This window comes from Tachypleus tridentatus, chromosome 4, assembly GCF_004210375.1.
Source record: "Tachypleus tridentatus isolate NWPU-2018 chromosome 4, ASM421037v1, whole genome shotgun sequence".
Taxonomy (NCBI): domain Eukaryota; kingdom Metazoa; phylum Arthropoda; class Merostomata; order Xiphosura; family Limulidae; genus Tachypleus; species Tachypleus tridentatus.
The window spans coordinates 5480386-5493100 of record NC_134828.1 but is presented as its reverse complement, the minus strand read 5'-3'; positions in this window follow the sequence as shown (position 1 = coordinate 5493100).

The window sequence follows — 12715 nt, the reverse complement described above, 5'->3', positions numbered from 1 at the left end:
CAATGTTTTTTTTATAAATTAAGAAGCTCAAGATATACGTATATAATGAAATTATAACGTCTTTATAGACTTGAATTCGAAATGTCATAGGCATAACCTAAAATCCTGTTTACTCTACCACTGGCAACACCACACCACTTAGATGGTTTAAGAGACTGATCAAACGTAACACTAATATTCTTTTATTCCATAAAGGAATATTAGTGTAACGTTTGATCAGAAAGTGTAAACATTCCAGGATATACTGAATCAAGTTACGGAATATATAAAGTGTGGAGAAGTTGTTATTTTTAAGGCAGACTTCTATGTCAAAGGGAAATGAAAAAACATCTAGGCATTGTGGAAACACACGGCCTGGATAGCTGAAATGACAGAGGAAAACGATTATTTGGGCTATGTGAAGAGCATAGCACGATGATTACTAGCACATTGTTCCACCACCCAAGCTCCCCCGCTAGTTCAGCGGTATCTCTATGGATTTACAACGCTAAAATCAGGGGTTCGATTTCTCTCGGTGGGCTCAAATTGAAACACAAACAGAAGATTTATTTTGGCCCGGTATGGCCAAGCGTCTTAAGGCGTGCGATTCGTAATCTGAGAGTCGCGGGTTCGCATCTCCGTCGCGCCAAACATGCTCGCCCTTTCAGCTGCGGGAGCGTTATAATGTGACGGTCAATACCACTATTCGTTGGTAAAAGAGTAGCCCAAGAGTTTGCGGTGGGTGGTGATGACTAGCTGCCTTCCCTCTAGTTTTACACTGCTAAATTACGGACGGCTAACGCAGATAGCCCTCGAATAGCTTTGTGCGAAATTCAAAACAAACAAACCAACACCCAAAACGCAAACTGTATACTTGAAAGAGCCTTGGAGATATGTATAGGAACCAAATAGATTTCATTCTGGTAAATCAGAGATTTAGAAATAGCGTGAAGTAAGCTCGTGCCTATCCAAGAGCTGATATGGGTTCTGACCATAATCTAGTCATGGTTAAGATGAGGGCCTGGTATGGCCTAGCGCATAAGGCGTGCGACTCGTAATTTGAGGTCGCGGGATCGCGCCCGCGTCGCGACAAACATGCTCGCCCTCCTAGCCGTGGGGGCGTTATAATGTAACGGTCAATCCCACTATTCGTTGGTAAAAGAGTAACCCAAGAGTTGGCGGTGGGTGGTGATGATTAGCTGCCTTCCCTCTAGTCTTAAACTGCAAAATTAGGGACGGCTAGCACAGATAGCCCTCGAATAGCTTTGTGCGAATTTCAAAACAAACAAACAAGGCTAAGATGAATATTAAATTGAATAAGCTGACAAAGCAAAGTAAAAATGATCATAAAAAATACAGGATGAGATATGCAATGGAATTACTCAGCCAACTGAGATTTTATTTCCTTTTGCACAGGAAATACCATACATTAAGGTATGTGATATAATCAAGTCAAATATATAGAGTTATATCTATAACAGAATAGTTTTGAATTTCTCTTAATAAATGAATTTCTATGAATGAAATAGAGATTGGACACACTGTTAAATACAAATGATCAAATCTTATTATATCATAATCATTTGCTTGTTTCAAAATGGGTGGTCGCTTTTATTCGATCAGAATTATTTCCACCTGAATGACTTGGCTGAGAGAATCTGTTTAAAACTAATGCTACCTTTTCAAACTTATCAAGAGTGACCAGTGCTACCGACATGTCTAATTATACTCATTCAAACGTAAGTAAAGTGTGTAACCTCGAGTTATTTATTAACTGACCAACGTTTAGTGGATACTGTTGCCGATCTATACGCAACACGAAAAAACTGAAACATAGTAATACCGAGATACATCAACGATAAACCAACAAAAAGCAAGTAATCTACTAGGCCTAGTTCAAAGCTGGGAATAAGAGCGCCACAGGAGTCTGGTTGTTTATGGAGACATTTTATATCATTTCCACACTGATTTTGAATATAAAAATAGAATGAAAGGACTGTGGTTCGGGGCCTCTATAGTAGAAAATCTGTTTGTTGATTGAGGTGCATGGGCGAAGATTCTCGTAGCAACGCTGGGTGAGTTGTAAATTTTGCATAGTTTTTATTTAAATGTTTAATTTCTTATTTCTTTTTCCTTTTACAAACCGTCAGTAACTTGTAATTTATTTTTGTTTTGATTTGTTTTGTCAGTTCTTAAGGTTATTTTTGTTTCCTAAAGTACCATTATCAATATACAGAAAACGATACTTCGGGAAACGTGTGTACGATTAAATGTATCGATTGCAAAGGCTGTCAGCTTGGGGTAATGAATATCAATGCAAGATATTTTATTGGATCAAACTGAAAATTTTATGATTTGGTGAAATTCTCAGTATTAAATGAAATTCACAGAGAGTATGCGATAAAAATATAAATTTGGTGTATATAGTGTTTTATTTGGTTGTGATAGAATATTTTTACCCACAATGCTTTAAATATTTTTGATAAACACAAATATTTTCTTAATGAAATACATGGAAGTCCAGGTTGCTGAAGCAAAAAATAACACCCACATGGTGAAAGCGTTGTAAGTTATATCGAAACTAATACTAAATCTAAGTATAAGGAAGTTTACAAGGAGAGACAGTGTAACTATTAGTGGATAATAATGGTTAATAGTAGGAGCTCGCATCACTTCACTTGAGTCAAATGATGTAGCTTCTTCCTATCCATGGCAGAAAGAGGAAAGATGCCATGCTATTAAAGAGTAAACTATGTTGGCTGTTGACCAGTAATGACGACAGAGAGCAGTGCAGCTAAAGGTTTTTATAAATGAAGACCAATTTAAACTTGGGGATTAGGAAGCTTACAGACTTTAAAGATGCATCTTGTAATTGGAATACAAAACAATGGTACTTATACATTCTGTAAAAATCTTGATTAATCAAAGTATCAAGCCATGACCATCTCTAAAGGATTTTAATTGATTAGTTGATCTAATGATTAGGTCAATCTTAATTGGCCGAACCTTACATTTTCGATATAAATACTTTCCATTTAAGATCAAATTCAAGATCATTCTGGTTATTTTTTTCTTGAACAAGCCAAAAGTTTTCAGTTACTCAAAACTAAATATTCCTACGCTGCATAATGAACAGTCAATGTGATTAAAATCAACACTTCTTCCACACCAAGGGAGCACACTATGTCCTCAGTCACACCAAGGGAGCACACTATGTACCCAGTCACACCAAGGGAGCACACTATGTACCCAGTCACACCAAGGGAGCAAACTATGTCCCCAGTCCTCAGACTCACAAAGTCAGTAGGATATTCGCCAAAACAGAGCCTATGAATGAAGATACGTTACTAGCTGATGCACTGGACATGAGAAAATTTTCCACGTATTTCATCAGGGATGCTGTAACATCTCGTCGAGCAGAGCAATTCTAATAGTTAGTGATAGGTTCTATGGAATTCAAGCCTTCAACTGATGTAGAAACAATGGGAAGAGCAGTATCGATCAGAGCCTTGTTTCAATCTTCCAAGTGATACATCAGATAAACAAATCGCCCCTGATGAAAGTTCCTAAGAATAAGCTAATGTTATAGAAGAAGAGGTGGAACATGCTTGTAACATACCCCAACGGAGAGTGCATCACCAAAACACAATGCTGTTATCTATAAAGGCCACATTATATTATGGAGTCCAAGAAAATCATTCAAGAGCTTTATACTTTTGATGGTTGACCAAATACCAGGAATAATGGGGAAGTTCGTTTCTTCAGATGACATCAGTCACAGTTGCAGATCCAACTACCAGCTCGAATGCCACAACCATAATAACCAATTGCTTGGCAGTGCAAATGAGTCAGCTGGCTTTTGATTCATGACTAAACTCCCCGTTGGGCCAAACATGCTCGCCCTTTCAGCCGTAGGGGCGTTATAATGTGATGGTCAATCCCACTATTCGTTGGTAAAAGAGTAGCCCAAGAGTTGGCGGTGGGTGGTGATGCCTAGCTGCCTTCCCTCCAGTCTTACACTGCTAAATTAGGGACGGCTAGCACAGATAGCCCTCGAGTAGCATTGTGCGAAATTCAAAAACAAGCAAGTCATGACTATACTGGATGAATGAGGAAGTTATCTACGTTAATGGCAGGAGTGATTACTATCAGATTATTGGAGTATGGTGAGGTCTTAAAATTTTCAGTAACATAAAAAAATGTGAAAACCATTATTTAATGTAACATGATCACAACATACATTTTACTAGCGACCCAATTCATGTCTGTAGGTTTAAATTGCCTATAAAATAAACTTATCGTTGCTGTTAGATGAACCAATACTGAACATTGTCAATAATTTGAAATCTTCGTCTAATATATAACAACAATATTTGAATACATGAGATAATTAAGATGATACTGAAATCTCACATATTTAATTAGAATCGACCTTTCGTTTTGAAAAACGTGTTCTAAACCGACTGGTACAGTATGACTGTTTGTAGTACCTTTCGTTTTGAAAAACGTGTTCTAAACCGACTGGTACAGTCTGACTGTTTGTTGTGCGTAGGGCACATTTTGAAATAATTGTACAACAATGAGAATACACAGTTAGTGTTTTGTATGACTGTATCATGAGCCTACATAGAGAATAAACAGTTAGTGTTTTGTATGACTGTATCATGAACCTACATAGAGAATACACAGTTAGTGTTTTGTATGACTGTATCATGAACCTACACAGAGAATACACAGTTAGTGTTTTGTATGACTGTATCATGAACCTACATAGAGAATACACAGTTAGTGTTTTGTGTGACTGTATCATGAACCTACATAGAGAATACACAGTTAGTGTTTTGTATGACTGTATTATGAACCTACATAGAGAATACACAGTTAGTGTTTTGTATTACTGTATCATGAACCTACATAAAGAACACACAGTTAGTGTTTTGTATGACTGTATCATGAACCTACATAGAGAATACACAGTTAGTGTTTTGTATGACTGTATCATGAACCTACATAGAGAATACACAGTTAGTGTTTTGTATGACTGTATCATGAACCTACATAGAGAATACACAGTTAGTGTTTTGTATGACTGTATCATGAACCTACATAGAGAATACACAGTTAGTGTTTTGTATGACTGTATTATGAACCTACATAGAGAATACACAGTTAGTGTTTTGTATGACTGTATCATGAACCTACATAGAGAATACACAGTTAGTGTTTTGTATGACTGTATTATGAACCTACATAGAGAATACACAGTTAGTGTTTTGTATTACTGTATCATGAACCTACATAGAGAATACACAGTTAGTGTTTTGTATGACTGTATCATGAACCTACATAGAGAATACACAGTTAGTGTTTTGTATGACTGTATTATGAACCTACATAGAGAATACACAGTTAGTGTTTTGTATGACTGTATTATGAACCTACATAGATAGCAACAATATTTAATCATATATAATTATAGTGTTTTGTATGACTGTATTATGAATCTACATAGATAGCAACAATATTTAATCATATATAATTATATTTTAGAAATGTACAGTTTAATTAAATACAAAAATTGTATTTAAGTGATATGCGTTACTACATATTCATAGTTTTGCAAAGTGAACCATCTATTTTAAATACATTGGAAATATATCGATAGTGACTGTATTATAATTAATTTTTATTTCATAAAAGTTTTCTCGTGACCATTAAATATACTTTTCAAAAAAAGAAACGCAAAAGGCAAAATTTGAGACATATTGTTAATAAGTTTATTCCGGGTAGTTCTGTAAGACATGTGTGAAACTTTGCACATTCACTGCTGAACATCCAAAGTCTGCAAAGGCGAAGTCCACGCTCACTAGTTGACGTTTAACGTTACTCAACGTCAATAACGAGTATGCCTCCCGTGAGCATCAATAACTGCTTGGCATCTTCTGCCCATGGAAGCGATGAGATGACGAATCACATCCTGTGAAATGGCTGTCCACTCATCCAGCAAAGCTGCTGCAAGCTGAGGTAGAGTCTGCGGTTGAGGTTGTCGCCGTCGCAGACGTCGGTCTAACTCGTCCCAAAGATGTTCGATGGGGTTTAAATCTGGTGATCTGAAGGGCCAGGAAAGAACGTTGATGTTGTGGTGTCTCAAGAAGATAGTGGTGAGTCGGGCTGTGTGAGGACGGGCGATGTCATATTGAAAAACGTCGTTGACGTTCACCATGATGGGTTGCACATGGGGCCTAAGAATCTCGTCGACGGTTCCGTACGGTCTGATCGGAAATCCTACGCAGTCCTGGTATGGTTAAGGCAGTAGACGTCGCAGTGGTGGTCCTATCCCGAAGGTGACGTAACCGGATGTAGCGATCTTGTGCGGGCGTGGTCACACGAGGTCTACCAGATCATGGACGGTCACGAGTTGATCCATGTTGTTGGTGACGATTCCATAGCCTTGTGATGGTGCTTGTGTGGTCATTCACAGGTCTGGCAACATCTGATCGAGATTCGCCTGCTTCCAAGCGACCAATGGCGTTGTTGCGTTGTGCTTCAGTCAGTCTTGGCGTAACTGTATTGCGTGTTGGTGACTTAACACTGAGCTATGGAAACCGAGAACCCGTCACTTTTATAGGGATTTTGCACATGTTGCACTTGCAAAACATGCAGATCTCTCAAACAAATTTATTGGACATGAATGCGTTTTGGCGAAAAATCCGTTGTTTTCTTCCGTTTTCAAAGTGCACATTTTGGTCTGACAATCAGTGCCTTGACACGTGTAACATCACATGCTCTGAGCTTGTAACTTTATTACATATATTTATCTTTAAAATAAAAAATATCCCTTTTGCCTTTCTTTTTTTGAAGAGTATATATTGTAAATGCGTAGATAGGATCAACGTGTTATAATTAACTTTTTATTTCAGTAAAAGTTTCCATATATATTAAATATACTGAAAATAGGTAGATAGCGACAGGATGTTATAATTTACTTTTATTTTAACAAAAATTTCCGTAAATGTCGAGTGTTTGGAATTAAGTACAAAGACGCAGAATGTTTTATCTGTACTCTACACAGCACAGGATTCGAAACCCGGTTCCTAGCCTTATGAGTCCATAGACATACTGTTGTGTCACTGGAAATCTCGTAAATGATACTCGTTTAAGCAGAATAGAACTTTCATTTTATTCTAAGTAGACTGAAGTATTCTGACAGTTTCTCAGTACAGTTTGTAATAATCCACACAGAGTACCATGATAACCATTTAAATGTTATACAAAGTACAATGGTTGCTGACTTTTAAACTTCAGTAAAACTAATTAAAGTACTGTCTACATATATGTAGAGTTAGTTCATTATTAAATATGTTATGTATAGGTAAAGGTTATAATTACAGTAATTGAATACATTTGGTATACATATAATCTATGTATATGTAGAGTTAGTTTATTATTAAATATGTTATGTATTATGTTAAAGGTTATAATCTAATTGAATACATTTAGTATACATATAGTCTACATATATGTAGAGTTAATTCATTATTAAATATGTTATGTATAGATAAAGGTTATAATTACAATCTAATTGAATACATTCAGTATACATATAGTCTACGTATATGTAGAGTTAGTTCATTATTAAATATGTTATGTATAGATAAAGGTTATAATTACAGTAATTGAATACATTTGGCATACATATAGTCTACGTATGTGTAGAGTTAGTTCATAATTAAATATGTTATGTATAGATAAAGGTTATAATCTAATTGAATACATTTAGTATACATATTGTCTACATATATGTAAAGTTAGTTCATTATTAAATATCTTATGTATAGATAAAGGTTATAATTACAGTCTAATTGAATACATTTAGCAACCTGTAAAAATGAATGTTATTTAGTTTCTTATTAAATGTATATAATAATTAGAGTAGCATGTTTTGTGTGAATAATAATACATGACAAACACTGAATTTTTATCACTTAGTTTACAGTTTATGGCCTCAGACAAGCTAGCCATTTATTATGAAATAGACAGTCATTCTAATTCTATGTTTTTTCTAAATTTGTATGTTTTAAAACCCAGATGGTCAATGGTCTCGGATATCAAACACTTCAGCCTGTCACGCTTTTCAAACTGGTGTATTTTTGTCAAATTCTGCTCTACTTTTACATTAGAACATAATATTGGACTTATTTTGCTCACTAACTAGGCTTGGTAAACTCATGACTGACCTTTGTCCTTCTAAGCAGATGGTTTTTCTAACTTGTAAATTTTCAAGCCCGTCAGTGATTTTCAGTAAACCAAACTTTGTAAACTGCGTTGAGTTAAAATTTAGTAACGTCAGGATATATAAAGTACTGCAAAATAAAGCTTGACATATCTAGTATTTCTTCTTACAATAACTCTGTATGCGTGTGACATAGTTGAACAGTATCAAGGATTGACATCAGATCCCAGTTTGTTATTTGTATAATAAAAAACACATGTAAAAATGTGTGTGTGCTTCATGATTATATACTTTCATTGACGCAGATATAACAGATATTTTGTAGACTGTATTATGAACACGTTGCATCACTAACGTGGAGGCCCGGCATAGCCAGGTGGGTTAACTATCAAAGTTAAAACATAATTAAAATATTCACAATTGGTTATTTTTACTTATATTTTTGTTCTCGAGAATTTCTTGTTGATTATACAATTACTGTGTCTTTGTTTTGTTATAGCAAATCCACATAGGGCTATCTACAGTGTTCATTGAGAAAAATCGAACCGCTAATTTTAGTGTTGCAAATCTGAAAATTTACTAATGTCTCACCAGGGGCTACATAATGATTTTCTTTATTTGAGAGGTTCTCTAAATATCGATCTCTCCATTTCAAACAGTCCTCCGCTAGTACAGCGGTAAGTCCACGGATTTACAATGTTAAAATCTGGGGTTCGATTCCCGTCGGTGGGCTCAGCAGATAGCCCAATGTGGCTTTGCATTTCGAAAAACTCACACACACCCATTTCAAGTAATCCCTTCCGGCAGGTTTGAGAACTATAACGAACAATAAGAGGTTGCTTTAACTCACAAAGAGCTGATGCTGGGGATCTACAATGTTGAGAAATATAATATTTGTTTGAGGTTTTTATGGGAAGTATTTTGATATGTTTTTTTGTAATTTTATGTGTGTTGTAGGTGTCACAAACAGTTACGAAAAAAATGAATAAATGAGGGATTGGGTACGAGATTAAAAACAGATACGAAAAACTTATTTTCCTTGTGACTTTACAGGTTTGAACTGCTTTGACAACTTACACTGATCATCAGACATAAAACAACTTGTAAATTTTCTAAATATTAGTTCGAATACATTACTAAATATTAATCATTTACATTTCTTTGAGTTAAACATAAATATGAGCCCACGTCTGTAGCCATGCATTGTGCTGAAAGAGGAATTTCTATTCCCACGGATCAGATGAGTAGCTGGTTTTACAACAACAAAATTCAAGGTTCAGTTCCCTGTGATTGACAAAGCACTGATGGTCTATTGTGTCCGATTACACTAAATACTACCAACAATAACAGACGAATTTGATCATTTACGATTCATTTAATATAGCAGTTAAGTGGTTAAGAGTGATAAGAACTCTTAAATCTCAAACAATACAGTAGGATATTATAGATGTAAATACTAATGTACTGAAGAGCTCGAAGATGGCCACTCAGTTTCATACTGAAACATTTTTACATCATGGCTATAATAATACTGAATTTGTCTGTACGGAAAATGAGCGCGCGCTTTACTATCTAAATGCACGTGCGTGCTCAACTCATTTGAACGAATGTAAACGAAAGATAACTAAGGATATTTTGGTGAACATTTTGTACAATAACATATTAAAAGCTTATCAAAGATTTTAAAAAAGGCCTAACGTTACGTCATAGAATAATATTCTTAGTTTAGTTGTTGATATTATATGGTATTGTAAAGCTTTGAGGAAAATAAAGCAAAAAATGTACACAAGTTATATTGTTAATATATCTATTTATCGAATACAAGCTGTACTTAATAAACACTTAACAAATTTTAAGCACAATCCAAAAAACTTGCAATTAGAAATATTTTGCATTATACTAGAAATTCTGTATTTAAATAACTACTGTTGTAATAAAGATACCATGATAATTTCACCAAAAATGTATTGGAAGCCTCTGATAACCATATTATAATGGAACTCTTCCTTATATCGTACTGAAAAAACGTTTTTATTACTCGATGTGCAACCCCCAACTTCGCGAAGTTTTTTATCCTGTGTATACGTAAATTTGCAATTGAGATCACGAATTTCCCGTTTCGCCTCCGTTTCCCGTTGGTTGGTTGGTTGTCATTTATTGGCGCAAAACAACTAGGCTATCTGTGTCAAACAACTGGTAAAAAATAAAAGTAAAATTATTTAAAAACGTAAAAAAGAATCACGTTAAAACAAAACAAAGTACAGTTTTAGATTTAAAAACTTAAATAGAAGTTAAAAGGCCAATGGCCTTTAAAAATTCAAAAACACAAATGAGGTGGACAATACCACCATCGCCAATGACACTGCCCAACGTCAGGTATAAACTTATGGTAAAAATATTTTTAAAATGGTGCCGTCGTTTTCGGACTTAACAACGGTACGACAATAAAATGTAGACTATTTTAACTTCAGTGGCACATAGACCACGCATTGGTGATTCAGTCCTGGATAAAAGAAAACTATAAGTTAAAAAACTGTGACCAATGCACAGCCTAGTCGGGACAATTTCCTCCTTCTGATCCTTACAAAGTACGATTGCAAAAAAACAACAGAAGGTTTGATCTGGGAAAGTTTGTTATCACATTGCTGACTCCATGCCAACTGCCAACTGGTGGAGCTGAGCCTTGAATACAGGAATGTAACCCCTGTAAGTAACAGGCATGGCTGTGATAGTACTAGTGCAAATGAACTTAGCTGCTATGTCAGCGAGCTCATTCCCGTGAATACTGACGTGGACCAGTATGCAAAAGAACTGGATACAAATGGATAATAAGAAAAATAGACCAGTCGGTTTTGAATATCGACGAGAACAGGGTGAAAACTATTGTGAAAAAATTCCAAGGCCAGTAGAGAATTAAGCTAGTCAGTATAAATAGTGCAATTTGAGAACTGCTTAGCTTCTATGTGATCCAGGGCAAGAAAAATGGTGTACAGTTCAGAAGTGAACACAGAAACGGTAAAGGGGAATCTGTGTGCAACCACTGAATCACAACAAACTATGGTAGAACTCGCAGAGTCACCTGATTTTGAACCATCTGTATAAATGGGAATGGAAGGATGGTTCGAAAGATGTTCAGCAAATAGAATATGGTACTTCCAATCAGGAGTGTCATCCTTCTTCAGATGACTCCAGAAAAGGTCGCATATGGGAGTAGTAATAGGCCATGGTGGAATAGGCTGACCAGTGGGTACAGCAATGTCATCTAATGACAGACTCAATTCATCCAACTGCACCTTGATACGAAGGCAAAAAGAAACAATGGTAGACCATCTATTCAGAAAAATCATGGCCCATTGAGGATGGAAAACATAACCCGAGGTGGGATGCTATAGTAAGGATTGCAGTTTTGAAGTGAAAGTAAAGACAAATAGTGGAGGTGTAGAAGAGGTTCATTAACTAAGTTAAAGAGGTTCATTACGATTTTAGTGTATACATTACCACTACACGCTCATACACACAAATATTACGACTTGTTGCAACTCCCAAATTATTATATATTATATAGGCTTATACAATAAAGTGATAAATTGTTCCCCAGGGCTTGAAAGTGTGTTAAGGGTCGAAAACTCCCGGTCGAACAATTTTAATGAGATACAAATAAATTTTGATATTAAATAAAAGACATAGTCAAATGGCTACTTGCGATAATCATGTTTGTGCTTGAAATAATAAAAAATATTTGTATATCCCACGCCTACCAACAGTTTGAGTGCGGTGCTTCTGAGTAGGTGGGGAAATCCATAGTTACATCATCAGTGCTTGTCAGCCAATCATCGCTCGCGTAGATGGGTATTTCTCATTTTATAAGCTGCATAGAAACACCAATGCGATCGTTCACAAGATGGAAAAAAAGAGGTCTTGTTCATCATATTGTCTTGTTTTTGGCAAATCTAAAAGGACTAAAACTGTGAATCAAAAATTTAGGAAAGAGTACAGGGCAAAATATCCGGTCATTGCATCAACAGTCAGTAACAGTCATGCGTTTTGTGCAGTTTGTCACATCGATTTTTCTGTGGCGCATGGCGGGATAAACGATTGTTCCAGACATACAAAATCGGCATCTCACCAACAAAAGGCTGAGGCAAAGACAAAAATGATGCAGATAACGACATTTATGAGTAAGAATTCAGAATATAAAACCATAAATGCAGAGTGATGTTCACGCAATTCGTCATTGCTCATAATTTACCACTAGTTGTAGCTGATCATGCAGGACATCTATTTAGAAAAATGTTCCCAGACTGATATCGCGAAAAAATATGGCTGTGCTAGAACCAAAACTACAGCCATTGTACAAATGAAGGGTGTGAAGATGACAAAATGATTTCAAGCATACTTACTAACAGTGTTTATAGTTTAGCCACAGATGGGTCTACAGACATAGATGACTCAAAACTGTATCCAGTGGTTGTACGATATCTGTACGGGCTCTATCTACAATCA